The 18299-nt window shown below is 38.2% G+C and overlaps 1 protein-coding gene across 1 annotated transcript in view; it reads right to left on the bottom strand.

Moving 5' to 3' along the window:
- B3GALT1 (beta-1,3-galactosyltransferase 1) overlaps window positions 1-18299 on the bottom strand; it is a 561315-nt gene that overhangs the window by 488770 nt on the left and 54246 nt on the right. The window lies entirely within an intron of this gene.

Below are 18299 nucleotides of genomic sequence, written 5' to 3'. Positions count from 1 at the left end.
TACTGTGGAACACTCAAAAACACCATTGTGTAACAGTCACCTTCAGTATTAAGGTTTGATCTCTTTCTTATATTTCCTACATTGAAAAAAAATTACTCCTCTATCCTTTCTGCTCTGTAATTTTTCAGTATTTTGCCATTACGTATCCTTTTTGAAGAAAATGAAGTTACAGATGTTCATCTTTCTATGTTTCATTTAAAATATCCATTATTGGAGGGAGGAGACAAGATGGCTGACTGAAGCCAGCTTTCCACAGAGGCTCCCGTCCAGTAGGAGAGTTAAAGGACAAAAATTCAGCAAGTAATCTGGTGGATTTGAGCTGCACTAAGAGAGAAGGTTGAAGAACGCACGTCAACCCCACGGAGGTGAGCTGCGACCACAAGGATACAAACAAAAGGTACAAAATCCATCACCAAGCGGACGGGAGTCCCCTCCCCCATGAGAACGACTCAGAGTGACCCACAAACAACCGGGCAGAGTTCAAAGGTTCTCCCACTACACTCCATGGGAGAGACCCTCTAAAAACTGGACCTACCTCCCCGACTAGGGTGCCATGGTGTCCGCGGGCCAGGCATAAAACTGTATAAACTGTATATAGCCTCTACCTGGAATTCTGAGCTCCCAGCGCTCCCCTTTACTCACACTGAGGTCTGGAGGCCAGTCCCAGTCGGCGGAGAGGGGACCGTACCAGAGTGGCAGTTCCCTGAGGCACAGTGAGACAGCCATCTTTTGGAGACAATACAGCCAGGCATAAAATTGTGTAAAGCTGTGTGTGTTCTCTGCCCACAACCCCAGGCTCTCAGTGCTCCCCGCACTCCCCGCACTCCCCTCTGCACTCGCTCCAAGGTCTGGAGGCCTGTCTCCCAGGGGTCCAGACTCTTGGGCGATTGCTCGAAGAGTATAGACAGTGCTGGGCTACAGCCGGTTGGGGCAGACTCTGGGGTACAGGAGCAGAAAGAGGATGGTTGGCCAGAAGGGAGCTACAACGGAGCAGCGGTTGCAGAGCCATAAAACAGAGCCCTCTTTTGCTAGCAATATGGCTTACTACCGAATATTCTGAGGCCACACCCCCTGTCTCCTGGGGCAACCAGAAACTCTGAGTATAGGATTTGCCTGAGGCTACTCCAACTTGCAAACCAGGGAAACTCCCAGGGTGGGGCTGACCCAGAGGTCCGCTTTACTAAACCTAAGACGCACCTGGCCCTCAGGGGATCGTCAGCCTATAGACAATACAAGAGCAAAGACAAGCTGATTTGGAGCTCAATTCAGCTTCTCTTCTGCAGGGGAACTGCAGAGTTGTTCTGTTCTGTTCTGTCAGTAACATTAATCAGGGGCGAGACTGGACCTGAGTGAAAACCCCTCAACCTTCATCAAGTGCCCGAGGTTGTCAGGCCTCACCTCCTCCTGCTAGAGAGAGGCAGAGCGCAGCAGCCTGGCAGACTTTCTTGTGATTCAGGCAGGTGCAAACTCGTAGAGTACCAATTCACTACAGGCAACTGGGTCAGCCAACTGCAGGACTATCAGTGACTGGATGTGAAGTGGTGCAAGGTGGGGAAGGAGGCAGCAAACTTCCCAGACTGATCTATTGCCTGGGTGGCTCCTCCTGACTCCAAGCAGCACTGGAGCAAGCCACACCAGAGTAGTCACCAGACTCCTGTGATCCAGTTCCCAGAGACCTCTTAAACTCTCTCACCCGAGACAGATGCAGATGGAGACAACTGATTTGGACTTTTTGAACTGAACCAATCGCCTGACGACAAATAGGTGGTGCCCTGGGTGCACGGTGGTAGGAAGGTTTGATTTTTCTTTTCCAATTGTTTGCTGGTAGGGGGTGGGATGACTTAAATGCTGATATTTCTCCACAGCTGAGACTTCAATCCAGAGTATCTGTTTCACTAGGGTGGAACAGAAACCAGCTGAAAACAAGACAGAACCACTTAGCCCCACCACACCAGACAGGGCCCCAGTTTCTCAGGCCACAACACTGTACGGGCCCTCGACAAAGCCCTAGGGGAAAAAATCAGAGGGAGTAAAACAACCATGGGGTGGAATCAGCAGAAAAACTCTGGTAACATGAATAAGCAGACTAGATCAACCCTCCCAAGGAAAGATATGGCAGATGCAATTGAAGATCCCATTCATAAACAACTGGCTGAGATGTCAGAAATCGAATTCAGAATTTGGATTGCAGACAAGATTAACAAAGTGGAATTAGGAATTCGAGGAGAAATTCAAAAGTTGTCTCAAGAATTTAACAAATTTGAAGACAAAACCATCAAAGACTTAGACACACTGAAGCAAGAATTTGCAGCCCTCAAAGATATGAAAAATACAGTAGAATACCTCAGCAACAGAATGGAGCAAGCAGAAGAAAGGATTTCTGACATCGAAGATAAAGCCTTTGAACGCTCCCTAACTCTCAAAGAGGAAGAGAAATGGAGAGCAAAAACGGATCACTCTCTCAGAGAGCTCTGGGATAATTTGAAGAAAGCGACTATCCGAATCATAGGAGTTCCAGAAACAGATGAAGTGGCCTCGCTGGGCACAGAGGCCCTTCTGCATGAAATTATGAAAGAGAATTTTCCAGACATACCTAGAGATTCTGAAATTCAGATAGCGGACACCTTCAGAACCCCAGCATGACTCAACCCCAATAAGACATCCCCCAGGCATATCATAATTAACTTCATTAAAGTTAATATGAAGGAGAAAATCCTCAAAGCTGCCAGGAGAAAGAAAACCATTACCTTCAAAGGGAAGAATATTAGAATGACTGCAGATCTCTCTGCTGAAACTTTTCAAGCCAGAAGAGGGTGGTCACCGACTTTTAATCTCCTAAAGCAAAATAACTTTCAACCCTGGATCTTGTATCCAGCTATACTGAGTTTCATTTATCATAGAGAAATTAAATATTTTAATGACATTCATACGTTGAAGAAATTTGCCATAACCAAACCAGCTCTTGAGGATATTCTCAGACCTATCCTCCATAATGACCAACCCAATCCTATACCACAAAAGCAAACTCACTCAGAAACTTCGTATCAAACTCCAATTTCCACACTGGTGAAAGGATTAAAAATGCCCACTGGACTTTTGAAAAACTCGATACCCAAAACTTCACCAGACTTATCAATATTCTCCATTAATGTAAACGGCTTAAACTGTCCTCTAAAGAAGCATAGGTCAGCTGACTGGATACAAAAACTCAGGCCAGATATCTGTAGCATACAAGAGTCACATCTTAACATAAAAGACAAATATAGACTCAGGGTGAAAGGATGGTCATCCATATTTCAGGCAAATGGTAATCAGAAAAAAGCAGGTGTTGCAATTTTATTTGCAGATACAATAGGCTTTAAACCCAACTTTAAACAAAAGTAAGGAAGGACAAGAATGGTCACTGCATATTTGTTAAGGGTAATACTCAATATGATGAGATCTCAATTATTAATATTATGCACCCAACCTAATGCACCTCAATTTATAAGAGAAACTCTAACAGACATGAGCAACTTGATTTCCTCCAGCTCCATAATCGTCGGAGATTTCAACACTCCTTTGGCAGTGTTGGATCGAGCCTCCAACAAGAAGCTGAGCAAAGAAATCTCAGATTTAAACCTAACCATCCAACATTTGGATTTAGCAGACATCTGTAGAACATTTCATCCCAACAAAACTGAATACACATACTTCTCATCAGCCCATGGAACTTACTCCAAAATCAATCGCATCTTAGTTCACAAGTCTAACCTCAGTAAATTTAAAGGAATAGAAATTATTCCATGCAAGTTCTCTGATCACCATGGAATAAAACTTGAGCTATGTAACAACAGGAATCTGCATACTCATACAAAAACATGGAAGTTTAGTAACCTTATGCTGAATGATAGCTGGGTCTGAGATGAGATTAAGAAAGAAATCGCCAAATTTTTGGAACAAAACAACAATGAAGACACGAACTGTCAGAACCTCTGGGATAGAACCGCAAAGGCAGTTCTAAGAGGGAAATTTATAGCACTGCAAGCCTTCCTCAAGAGAACGGAAAGAGAGGAAGTTAACAACTTAATGGGACATCTCAAGCAACTGGAAAAGGAAGAACATTCCAACCCCAAACCCAGTAGAAGAAAAGAAATAACCAAAATTAGACCAGAATTAAATGAAATTGAAAACAAAAGAATAATACAACAGATCAATAAATCAAAAAGCTGGTTTTTTGAAAAGGTCAATAAAATAGATAAACCTTTGGCCAACCTAATCAGGAAAAAAAGAGTAAAATCTCCAATCTCATCAATCAGAAACAACAAAGACGAAATAACAACAGACTCCTCAGAAATCCAAAAAATCCTTAATGAATATTGCAAGAAACTGTATTCTCAGAAATACGAAAATCTGAAGGAAATTGACCAATACTTGGAAGCACGTCACCTTCCAAGACTTAGCCAGAATCAAGTGGAAATCTTGCACAGGCCCATATCAAGTTCGGAAATAGCATCAAACATACAAAACCTCCCTAAAAAGCAAAGCCCGGGACCAGATGGTTTCACGTCAGAATTCTACCAAACTTTTAAAGAGGAATTAGTACCTATATTACTCAACCTGTTCCAAAATGTAGAAAAAGAAGGAAGACTACCCAACACGCTCTATGAAGCAAACATCACCCTGATCCCCAAACCAGGAAAAGACCCAACAAGAAACGAAAATTAGAGACCGATATCACTAATGAATATAGATGCAAAAATATTCAACAAGATTCTAACAAACAGAATCCAGCAACACATCAAACAAATTATACATCTTGACCAAGTCAGTTTTATCCCAGGACTCAAGGCTGGTTCAATATACGTAAATCTATAAACGTAATCCACCACATAAACAAATTAAAAAACAGAGACCATATGATTCTGTCAATAGATGCAGAAAAAGCTTTTGATAATATCCAGCATCCCTTCATGATCAGAACACTTAAGAAAATCAGTATAGAAGGGACATTTCTTTTTGTTTTTTTTGTAGAGACAGAGTCTCACTTTATGGCCCTCAGTAGAGTGCCATGCATGGCCTCACACAGCTCACAGCAACCTCCAACTCCTGGGCTTAAGCGATTCTCTTGCCTCAGCCTCCCGAGTAGCTGGGACTACAGGCGCCCGCCACAACGCCCTGCTATTTTTTGGTTGCAGTTTGGCCGGGGCAGGGTTTGAACCCGCCACCCTCAGTATATGGGGCTGGCGCCTTACAGTCTGAGCCACAGGCGCCGCCCAGAAGGGACATTTCTTAAACTGATAGAGACCATCTACAGCAAACCCTCAGCCAATATCACATTAAATGGAGTTAAATTGGAATCATTTCCACTCAGATCAGGATCCAGACAAGGCTACCCATTGTGTCCATTGCTTTTTAATATTGTAATGGAAGTTTTAGCCACCACAATTAGGGAAGAAAAGGCGATCGAGGGTATCCATATAGGGTCAGAAGAGATCAAACTTTCCTTCTTCGCAGATGATATGATTGTATATCTGGAAAACACTAGGGACTCTACTACAAAACTCTTAGAAGTGATCAAGGAATACAGCAGCGTCTCAGGTTACAAAATCAACATTCATAAATCGGTAGCCTTTATATATACCAACAATAGTCAAGTTGAAAAAACAGTTAAGGACTCTATCCCATTCACAGTAGTGCCAAAGAAGATGAAATATTTGGGAATTTATCTAACAAAGGACGTGAAAGATCTCTATAAAGAGAACTATGAAACTCTAAGAAAAGAAATAACTGAAAATATTAACAAATGGAAAAACATACCATGCTCATGGCTGGGAAGAATCAACATTGTTAAAATGTCCATACTACCCAAAGCAATATATAATTTCAATGCAATCCCTATTAAAGCTCCACTGTTATACTTTAAAGATCTTGAAAAAACATTACTTCGTTTTATATGGAATCAGAAAAAACCTCGAATAGCCAAGGCATTACTCAGAAATAAAAACAAAGCAGGAGGAATTATGCTATCAGACCTCAGACTATACTACAAATTGATAGTGATCAAAACAGCATGGTATTGGCACAAAAACAGAGAAGTAGATGTCTGGAACAGAATAGAGAACCAAGAGATGAACCCAGCTACTTACCGTTATTTAATCTTTGACAAGCCAATTAAAAACATTCAGTGGGGAAAAGATTCCCTATTTAACAAATGGTGCTGGGTGAACTGGCTGGCAACCTGTAGAAGACTGAAACTGGACCCACGCCTTTCACCATTAACTAAGATAGACTCTCACTGGATCAAAGATTTAAACTTAACACATGAAACTATAAAGATACTAGAGGAGAGTGCAGGGAAAACCCTTGAAGAAATTGGGCTGGGCAAGTATTTTCTGAGGAGGACCCTGCAGGGAATTGAAGCAGCTTCAAAAATACACTACTGGGACTTGATCAAACTAAAAAGCTTCTGCACAGCCAAGAACACAGTAAGTAAAGCAAGCAAACAGCCCTCAGAATGGGAGAAAATATTTGCAGGTTATGTCTCCGACAAAGATTTAATAACCAGAATCCACAGAGAACTCAAATGCATTAGCAAGAATAGAACAAGGGATCCCATCGCAGGCTGGGCAAGGGATTTGAAGAGAAACTTCTCTGAAGAAGACAGGCGTGCGGCCTTCAGACATATGAAAAAATGCTCATCCTCTTTAATCATCAGAGAAATGCAAATCAAAACTACTTTGAGATACCATCTAACTCCAGTGAGACCAGCCTATGTCACAAAATCCCAAGACCAGAGATGTTGGCGTGGATGTGGAGAAAAGGGAACAGTTTTGCACTGCTGGTGGGAATGCAAATTAATACATTCCTTTTGGAAAGAGATATGGAGAACACTTAGAGATCTAAAAATAGATCTGCCATTCAATCCTGTAATCCCTCTACGGGGCATATACCCAGAAGACCAAAAAGCACATCATAACAAAGATATTTGTACCAGAATGTTTATTGCAGCCCAATTCATACTTGCTAAGTCATGGAAGAAGCCCAAGTGCCCATCGATCCACAAGTGGATTAATAAATTGTGGTATATGTACACCATGGAACATTATGTAGCCTTAAAGAAAGATGGAGACTTTACCTCTTTTGTGTTTACATGGATGGAGCTGGAACATATTCTTCTTAGTAAAGTATCTCAACAATACATTGGGAAGAAAAAGTACCCAATGTACTCAGCCCTACTATGAAACTAATTTAGGGTTTTCACATGAAAGCTATAACCCAGTTACAACCTAAGAATAGGGGGAAGGGGGAAAGGGAGGGGAGGGTGGGGGAAGGTGGATAGAGGGAAGGGAATTGGTGGGATTACACCAGCGGTGCATCTTATAAGGGTATATGTGAAACGGTCTGTGAAGCTAGTGAATGATGACCCATGAATATATCAATGTACACAGCTATGATTTAATAAAAAAAAATAAAAAAAATAAAATAAAATGTAAAAAAAAATATCCATTATTGATGCATGGTAGTCAGTATAAATGTTCAACTTTATTCCACACATTTTAAACTTTGTGAAAAATCAGTTTTGAAATCAGTCATTTGGTCTAAAAGACAGAATAAGTAAAAGTACCCCCGTAATAAAGGAAAGGTATTTTGAATTTCTAGGAATATAAAAAAACAAAGACAGAGACTAGTTATAATAAATATTTTTCATGGAAGATAAATAGAGAAAGGCTAATACTCAAATATTAATCTAGAATTGTATTTACATGTGTCATGGTACTGTGTTTGAATATCTTGCATAGCTTAGATCACTAAGGAAAAAGAAGTTATAAAATATAAGACACAGATGTATGTTTGACAGTTACGATCAAATTCAACTTTATCTCTTAGGACTGCCCAGCATACCCTACAAAAGCACTGAGCATAATTTTATCCCATGTATCAGAATCAATACAGTTCCCACAGTAATAACCCAGGAAGGTTGGCAGAACTAGTCTTCACTTTTAGAATAACTGTAATTTTCAGATTACTTGTGGGGCTCTCAAAGGCTTCAAAGTTCCTGCGATAGTCTTCTACACAGTTAAACTGGAAGGGCAGCATCATCCAGATACATACGTTGAAAAGAGGGAGAGTTACGGAAACTCATTATTATCAAGCTTTTTTTAGGTAACAAAGGCAGCTAGTCTCTTACATTATCTAGGCCTATTATGCATGCTGGGCCAGCATTTATAGAGGAAATAAGGCTTGAAGTTGGCCATGAAGGATGGGAAGAATTAAGATGTTTTAGGAAGAGAAGGAGGTGTTTGTTGAATAAAAGCATGTCTACACTCTGCACTGCATAGCATGTTCTAGCAAACCAATTTGCTGAGAACTCATGGTTGATGATATGCATAATAAAGATGGAAAAATAAATTAGAAGTTGACTGGGCTGCTAGATGGGACACGTGGTGTAGTCAATGGGAAACAGGACTGTAAAGTTGGGAATAACTTGCAGAGACTATTGGTATAGACTGAAGCATAAAGCCCTGTAAACAAGCTCCACTAAACCTGGCAGTAGGTTATTAAGACTCTTGGCTAAAGTAGTAGCAAAGGAAATGGGGTAAAAAAGGACAGATGGAAGAGATTTAACAACGGAAGAAACAAATAGTCCTGTGGATATATCATTACGAGAAAGAAGGAAATAGGAAATATTAGCAACAATGTGAAGAAGCTCTAGCTATCTACAGAGATCATGCCACCATGGCCTGATGATGAATCACAAAGGGAAGTATACAAACCTGAAAACTACTCTATAACTTGGCAACCTTGAAAGGACATTGTTCTAGAAGGTGCGTATTAGATAAAGGAGCCGACAAGCAAGTGCTGGGAGCTTCTTCCTAACTTAACTGCGTCCTCTAGAATAGGCTGTGTGCGAAGATGGTGCCATCTTTCAGAACAAGAGGAACTAGGAAGTTGTATCAGCATCTACATCTTTAGTGAAATGAAACTTTAGTGAACTGAACTAGCTCTTTAAGATTTCATAATTATCAAGGCTAAATCACGTTTATATCATATTTTATTACCGCAAGAAATAAAAGGAGGCTTGACATTTCATCATTTCAAATGGGAACATGAAATTATTTTCCTAAACTTCTAGGACGTATCAGATGACCAACAAACACACTGACCATTAGGCAGGTATTAAGTATTCCTGATGACTCAGCCAGGTACAATGCAGTGAAAAACCTGCATTGAAAGATCATATGAAGATCTCCAAAGATGACATATTTCAATAATGGTTTCAGAACTTAATATAAATTTTGTACTGTTAATTATTTGTTTAATGTACTAGGATGTTGTTGCAATGATACAAGCTACTTTAATAAAAAAATAATTATCCCTTCTGCTACTTGTATTTGCTGTTAGCTGAGTTATATATATATACGTGTGTGTGTGTGTGTGTGTGTGTGTGTATACATTGCATGGGTAAGAAATAACAAGATCGCAGAGAATATCTTGTCTAGCAACAATGAGAACGCTTACATAAAAATAGCTGAATATCATAAAACAGCCATATGGCCACTTGAATGAAATAAAGTGAAAAAAATGCTATTATGGTTCAACTTCGAGCAATATGTGCAAAAGCATGAAGGCAGTGAGCCACGAGTAACCTCACTGGCAGAATGGCTTGACTTCAGTGGACACTATTGAACAGCTGATTTTCAGCTTGGAACCCTGGTTAAATATCTTGTGCCTAAAATACACCACCTCGAGACTTCAAATCACCAAACCCAAATAAAACTCCTGAAAATAACTATTTCTAAATCATCCTACATATAATCATTTTGCTTTCTAAGTTGAGAGGAAAATAAAAGAGATGAAACTCCAAAGGAAACACATTATTATCATCGCTTGGTCAAGAATGACTAAATCAGTGACAATCTAACATACGTACAATAGAGAATATAGCTCCTATCTTATCTGTTTCCTGATTCTTAACTTTTCCCCACAGGGCTGCTTTTTTAAATGTCTATTATCAATAATCTCTTGGCATCTGAATACCCACTTGGTTTACTATTTACAGTATTATGCCCCATTGTTAGAACATTGTCATCACTATCCTAGGAGTCAATCTCTCAGAAGATGGAAGATGCCTCAATTGCATCAGTGCTCCTCTTGACAATCACTCACTTTCACCATCCTTTTGAGCCTTCTTTCAGGTTACTGAGTGTAACCACTGGTGTTGATTAATCCATTAGTCCTTCCTGTTTGGGGTACAGTTTCTAGATGTCTTGAACTCTCACATACTCCTAATATGTTTGTTTACAGGGACAAACTTTATACACAGGTCTCTGTGAATGGGGATGGGAGCTTGTGGCTCCCATTAGTATGTCACGTGCATGCAGCCAAGCTTAAAGACAGAAAAGGGCTACCCAGGGAAGAGATCACTACATGACTTGAGGTCCCTAAAAACAGACGACATATCCATACCCACCAGGCTCAAGTGGTAGAGCATTTAAGCTAGGAGTGCAATGTGTAGCCCCCGCCTGCATGGCTGGTAGACCCACACAGAAAGTATGGCTGCATGAACCCTACTTTGTACTGCAGTAGACCAATTCCAACCCTTATGCCATGGGGTCTGAAATGCATAAGTCTGGGGTGTGCCCACGGATCACTAATGCATACAGAGTGAAGCATTTTACAGAAAGGTTGAATGTGCTGGATACAGAGGACACAGGGATGTACTTTCTGCACTCTGAGCTCTCTGCATGCAGTGTGATGTGTGAGCTTTCCAGGACATCCAGGCTGAGCAAAGCTTCTTTCTGAGAATACAGTGAAAGTATCCAGCCATGCACGGACCCTCCCCTCAGACATATAAACCATTTTTCTTAATAGATTACAAGCAAGCATTTATCATCAATTATAATATTTATATTTTATAAGCAATTCAGAGATTAAAAATTCTTTTGCTTATATAATCACAGTTGATCCTCTCAGCAATCCATGGTAGGCAGACCATGTGCTGTTATCTTCATTTTCAAATGATAAATAAACTACAATTCAAAGAGATTTAAGAATCCGCCAAAAAAGCCCACTGTCAGCAAATGGTTGGAGTTACTTAATGCTATGATTCTGGTCAGTTTGACATGCAATTAAAATCTTTTTAAAACTATCATGTTTTATTTAGTGTTTAGAGATTGAAAATAAAAATTCATTGCTATTCTTGAGAAAATGCTGGTTACTCCTTAATTGGCAATTACAAATATGAAAATAAATTTAAAATTCTTTGCATCGATATCATCCTTTTTATGAAAAATGTTTTACAAATAGAACTTTATTTTTACAAAAATAGAATTCTATTTTTATATATATTGTATACAGTATTGGAATTAAAGTTCAATTTTAAAGTTCACTTCTTCAACATTATTTAAGGAGGAAAATAAGCAAGAGTTTTAAATATAAACTACTATTGATAGAAGTGCATGACTTTAAAAATTCTTTTGGAAGATGATATGGACATGTGATTACAGAAAACAGCAGTTCCTACTTATTACAGGAAATATGTTCCAAGTCCCCGCCCACGGATGGAAGATTCATTCTTACTGTAGATCTCAGCAACTTTGTCATATAAGTTTCTTATTTCTCTATTAGAAAAGTTGAGAAACTTTTCCTTTTCACTTCAAGGAAGCCTGTTATGGCTTCTATTTGGCATATCTGAATTGCCAGTCTCACTACTCTGGACCTTTGGCACCAGTGTTAAGTAAAATCAGGGTGACTTAAACCAGTATCACTGAAATAACACAGCAGTGGATCCCACAACCACGGTAACTTCCAAGTGGCTCATGGGTGGGGAGTGTAGAGAGTGTGGAAATGCTGGACAAAGGGATGTTCACGTTCCAGGTGGGAAGAAGTGACATGGCACACCGAACAGTATACTGGTTAACACTTCCCAAAGGTTTATTTCTGGAGTTTCTACATAATATGTTTGCATCACATAGTAGCTAAGGGCTGTGAAAAGTGAAACCGTGGATAAGGGGTGGGGGGTACTGTATATAGTTACGCATCACACCATTTATCATTCAATATGATATTTCAATATTCTCAACTGAAAAGATATGAACCGATAACAAGTTCCTCAACAAATATACATAGCATACTACTAGGTACAAAAAACTCTCTGCTCACTGCTGCAGTGACACAAAGATTAATCAAGTATGGATCCTACTTTCAAGGAGGCTTTAATATAATAACGAAGATGAGACACTGGGGCTATAATTTCATTACATTATACAAAACAGATATTATAAAATTTCTGTACAAAATAACAGTGGGGATAAACACTTTAACTGAGGGAATCTGGGAAGACTTCCTGTAATTGGCAACACTTAGAAAGTCTTTTAGAATGAATAATATGTGAACATATTGAGGGGGGGAAAGGTCTTACATCCTGAATGAATAAATAGTAGTGTGTGATGTCAGACAGTTATGCCTACGTAAGAAGTGGATGAACAGCAGAGAAGTTTGGAGTAGAGGACGAAACTGGTTCGTAAAAGTACTTGAACAACAGACTGAGAAATTTGAATTTAAATTAGTTAATATAGTTAAGCATCCAAGGCTCCACCAATTCCTTCAATTTTCTGGCAAATCTTAAGCCCTGATTTTCATTAATGAAGTTTATCTTATGGAGTTCTATCCATGAATGAAAATATGCTGTGAAACTAACGGTAGTAATGTCCATTAAGAATATTCAAAAACATTTTCCCAATGAAATCTCATGTTTCACATAATACAGATGAAATAGTATTAAAATTATTGAAAAGATGTTTGCAAAAAACTGGTTAAATGTATGCATGAATGCCAACATGACTTAAAAACTATATTAAATATACTAATAAATTTTTAATAGCTAACTTTTACTGAATATGCATTTTGCCAGGTACTATGCAAGATTTGAGCTTACTTTCTTTGATCATCACAACAGTTCTGTCATTTGGGAATGACTAGTACTATTTTATAGAAGATGAAACTAAGATCCCCAAAGTCGCACCGTAAATGACTTTTGAACGAGAGACGATAACCCGTGTCAGGGAAGCTACATAACCATGGTCACTTCTTTCTACTGTCCTAAAAACAAAACTATAATTTTATTTCTAAATGTAAACTTGATGTTGATTTCTAAAGATGTTAATACATTTGGCTTTTTCAGATACCAATTCAATTTCTCCAGAGTAAAATATAAATGAATTATTTTCTTCCTCTTTCCATATAGTCAAATACATAAGTGATATGTATAAGAAAAACAGTAAATCTATGGATACTAAAGCAAGACAAGGTAGGATTACAGATTCTGTACGAATCCTTCCTACCCGCACTTTATATAAACTCTACTGACACTGATTTTGATGTTGAAAAATGTCAAGCATTTTCAAGGACAAGCAGTTCTGGTGATTCCCCAGTCACATAGAACCTGAAAGGTAATACGGTGCATATACGGCATAATTTAATTTTTCTATGTTTTAAGTAATAATACAAAAGAAAGCTACTGATGTGGAACCAACCTCAATTTCTAGAAACGCACTGGGAAGATGGTGTGGTAATCAGAGAGATTTTAGGATCTCTCACAAGCCCCCTTAGGACAATTCGTGCAGAACTGAATATGATTAAAAGATTCTTAATGGTCTTTAAGGTAAAAGAGACTTCCCATAATATCATCTGACTAAATTGACCTCCTTCATCTCTAGACATCAGCTACTCTAAGTTAGTACAAGTCACTCCTAAGTCCATTAGTGATAACACTTTTGACCAAGAATTAAGAATTGAAGTTAAAAGTGAGATAATATCCAACATGGGATGATTTTTGCAATGGGTCCATGGGGCTCTTTAATAAATTTTTTTTTTTTTTTGGTGGTTTTTGGCCAGGGCTGGGTTTGAACATGCCACCTCTGGCATATGGGACCGGTGCCCTACTCCTTGAGCCACAGGTGCCACCCAGAGTTGTACTATAAGTTTGTTAAGTTTACAGTGCTTAGAATACTTTTAGTAGAATCCACATGTTTAGAATAAATACCAAGTTATTTACATATGGTTTAAAAGTACCTAATATTTTAGTAGGTAATAACTACACTGAGGTTTAATGATTGCACTGAAATTATCAATATCAAAATATAGTTTGTATTCAATGGAAAAAATAGTATCTCTATTTAACTCTTACAATTCTTTGACTAACAGTGAAAGGTGATCAGAACCTTACTCATAACACCTGAAAAATAGATGATATTAATTTTAAAGTATGTATAAAAAATGTGTTTTTTTCCCTTTCATATAACCAGAATGATTAGTTAGAGTAGACCCCAAAGTTAGCTTTTGGTAAAAGAAAAAAAAAAAAATATATATATATATCCCCTCAGGAATTAATTATAGCATACATCATATATTTTATGTGATGGTATTCTCATAAACCTCTCAAAAAAGGACTCTCAAGGTATTGAATCAATTTATGATAGATAACCTTCATATTTCTTATTTTTTGCAGCTAAGAAATGATGTTCAAACAAGCCTTGGCATTTACAAATAAATTGCTTAATTCCCAAAACCCTTTCACTGCGCATAATTCTTATCATTCAAGGACCTGAGACTTTTGCATTATGCTGACATGACAGGTCAGTTTAGACATGGCTCTGAAAATTGGTACCACATGATCCTCAAGGAGCTTGAAGAAAAAAACTCAATATTTGGGTTTTGGGTTTGTTTTAAGTAAATCAGAGCAGATATATATTACAGAAAAATACATGAGCAAATAAAAACATTGATCTGAGTATCAGTATTTATTTTTTGAACCTAAAGGTGTCATGGGGGAGTGGGTGGTCACCAGGAGAACTGAGGTAGAGTCACTTTGCCTTTCGGGCATATGCTGATGGGGGTGGTGGTCACCAGGGGAACTGCTGTGGAGTCACTTTGCTTTTCAGGGAATATGCTGATATAAGAGATAGACTTTTCCTCTCTCCAAGTCATTAAGTACTTTGAAACCAAATTTTTAAAAGGTTATTTTTGTACTGAAACTTCCAGGGAAAAAAACAAGTGCAAAATAAAAAGTATTTAGTTAAAATGCATAAGTGTTACAATTATAACATTTTTCATTATCATTGATAGAATGTGTTTTTGAAAAATCAACAAACAAGTTTCTACATGACAAAGTGATTTGAGAGTTGGGATTCTACGTCTGTGCTAAAGTCATCTGGAAAAAAAAATCAGGTCTACCTCAGCAAAACTGTACAGAACTCATTTTGCTCTGGTTTGGGATGATAATATGCAAAGATCAAGGCAGCTTCCACAAAAAATTGTTGCTTAAGACTCCATTTAGTGAAAGCATTTTTGAAGCCCCTAGCATCACTGCCTCTTCCTCTGCCTACCTAAAGCACTTAAGTGTTTATTATAGGACCCACCACAGGACACTGCATTTTGACAGATTACATGTCTCCACTAGTTGACCCAGAGCTCCATGATAATATTGTGTTTCATTTTCACCAAGTGTCACAATAAGTAAAATATATTTGTGTAATAAATGCATTATAGATAGCTCACACTCTTGATTTTATATTATTGAAATAATTCATCCAAAATACATAAATTCTGTGACTCTTCTGTATCTGGTTACTGAGCTCACAACTTATCTAATTAATTAGCCCATTTTAAAAATAATTTTGTTCATTTTTGCCACCAAAACTTCAAAAACCTTATCTTCAAGAGGGGTTTCAATTTAGCCAATATCATCATGCTAATTAATACCTTGTGCTTATAAAACGAAATGGTACAAGCTCTTTGTGGACAAGAAATATACCAGGTAGGGTAGCCTACTTATTCCATCAGGGCTGTGCCAGCTTAATTATTAATAAAATTCACAGACTTTCAATTCAGTATCATCCAAGAAAAGCAAACATATTTTTGACACACTATTCCATTATTGCCTGTTGCTATACTTTTTCAGATTAGTGATAAATTATACCACTGGCCTTTGAGTTCATAAACAGAAAGTAACAGTTTGCCAAGTTATACGAAGTCCACATAATTCCCAGGCTACTTATTTATGTGGACAGATACAGACTCAGAAGATAACTATTTCCCATCTTCTCTAAATACTTCCCTACATTTTTTAGATGACCCACATTAGATGACCCAAAGCCTCAAGTCTATGCATCCCACATCCACTATAAAATAAGAAGGTAAGTATTTCCCTCTATGCTGAAGATATGATGTTACTTATCTCAAAAGCAGAAATGGATGAGATGAACAACTGCTTCCTTTCATTCTCAATTTACCAACTGAATGTTTACTATGTAAATTTATATATTTCTTATCCCTAAAGAGGAAGAAAAGGAGAGGGGGAAGGAAATTCTGAGCTATTTTGCTGTTGAAGAAATTAGGGAGAAACCATGTGTGAAATAGAACAAATAGTTTTGCTCAGCTGGATTATATGTGCAAAGTACCAGCTTGATAAGTCTTACATCTGATGGCTCCGTGCAAACCCTCAAAAAAATCAGTCCAAAATTCAAATCGTCAGTGCAACCAGAAATGGTTCCATGCGGCAGTTCAATTTAATCAGTAACACTGGAGGAAACGTGTTTGTAGCTGATTCCTCCTGGTTGGCTTAATATGAGGCAGTGGTGCTCAGAACCCAGAGAATTCAGAGAAAACACAAGATGATTACACGTCTTTCTTGCTGGGCTCTACAGCATGCAACACCAGGGCTTCTATAAAGCACTTGTTCACGTGCTTGAATGGATCAGAACACTTGAATAGAGCAGAATCTATTTTTTTGGAAAATTTCTTGACCATTCTTTTAGGGAGGTCAGTACCAATCTCCACTGAAATTCATACCTCCACAATAGGTATGAATATGGCTACACTCAGATTTTAAGTCTTTCGCAAACTACAAATAAGCAGGGCACTTATACTTCATGAGTCTACAGTGGTTGAATCTATCAGGTGTCTGGAATACGAACTGTATGTGTTCTTGGAAGAACGCTAAGTTTCAATTACTATCAATGACCCAACATGCAGAAAAAATACTTTTAAGAGTTGCTTATAAGATAGCCGGGCATTATGGCAGGCACCTGTAGTCCCAGCTACTTGGGAGGCTGAGGCAAGAGAATCGCCTAATACCAGGAGTTAGAGGTTGCTGTGAGCTGTGACGCCACAGCACTCTACTGAGGGCAATACAGTGAGACTCTGTCTCTAAAAAAAAAAGAGTTGCTTATAAGAACAGTCATCCACGCCTCACAGACAATTGTCTTCAATTCAAGTTATATCTCCAGACTGGTGACCTTCACTAACTTTACACTGCAGTAACTGGCACATGGTGAGTGCGCAGTACATGTCTGTTGATTAGAAAATTAAAATACTTAATTAAAATTTTTAATCCTTTCACCTTTTGTCAAGAGCACATAATTGACATATCCAAATGAGAACTATTTTTATATCTTGTGTAAACCCAGTATTGAAAACACGTACTTTATCTTGCTTCATACCTTTAGGCTACCTATGCATACGATGGAAAGAGAACTACACAGATTTTGAGAATGAACCTGGCTTTGGATTAACATCTGATCTTCCCTGAGTCTCACTTTTATCATCTACCAAATCAGATAAAATGCAACCTTCCCCGTTTAATGTCAAGGTTAAATAAATTGTGAAAGTGTTTCTTTAATGCCTACCACACCACATCTCACACAGATAAAGAGTGAAGTACTTAACTTCCATACGAAAGTCTCCTGACACTTTCTATCAGAGCCTATTTTAGACATTTTATTATAATGTCCAGGAGGATCAAAGAAACTTCTTTTTTCTACTTAGCATATTGCTCTGCACCTACGTAGATACATCACCAAGGAGAGTTACTCAATTGTCACTGTGTTCTCTACTCAAAGCCTCAAGTCTAATTTAATTTCAGAGTGTTTGATTAGCTCAAGGAGGGAGACAAAAAGATGTTGATTACGAGTGCGTGATCAAAATTTAAAAAAACAATAAGCACAACAGGATACTAAATGAATTTAAATGATATAAAATATTTCTTCAATTACACTGTTTTTCTTGTGCCTTCTCTTCAATTTTGGAAGTGAAGGAGAGTTTGTTTTGGGAAGAAGTGGAAGTGGTTCTTTTCTATGATACAAGAACAAACCGTGGCTCAATAGCTTATCTCCATTTTATAAGTTAAATACTTACTCATTTAATTTCCTTTATAGTCATGGGTCACGTTCTCTGAAACCACTCAAATACCCCCTCCTTTCTTTCCTTCCTCTGCTAGAGAAGTGAGATTTTACAACGTGATCCGGCTTTGGCCAACA

This window comes from Nycticebus coucang, chromosome 7, assembly GCF_027406575.1.
Source record: "Nycticebus coucang isolate mNycCou1 chromosome 7, mNycCou1.pri, whole genome shotgun sequence".
Classification (NCBI taxonomy): Eukaryota; Metazoa; Chordata; class Mammalia; order Primates; family Lorisidae; genus Nycticebus; species Nycticebus coucang.
This window is presented reverse-complemented; position numbering and strand designations above follow the sequence as displayed.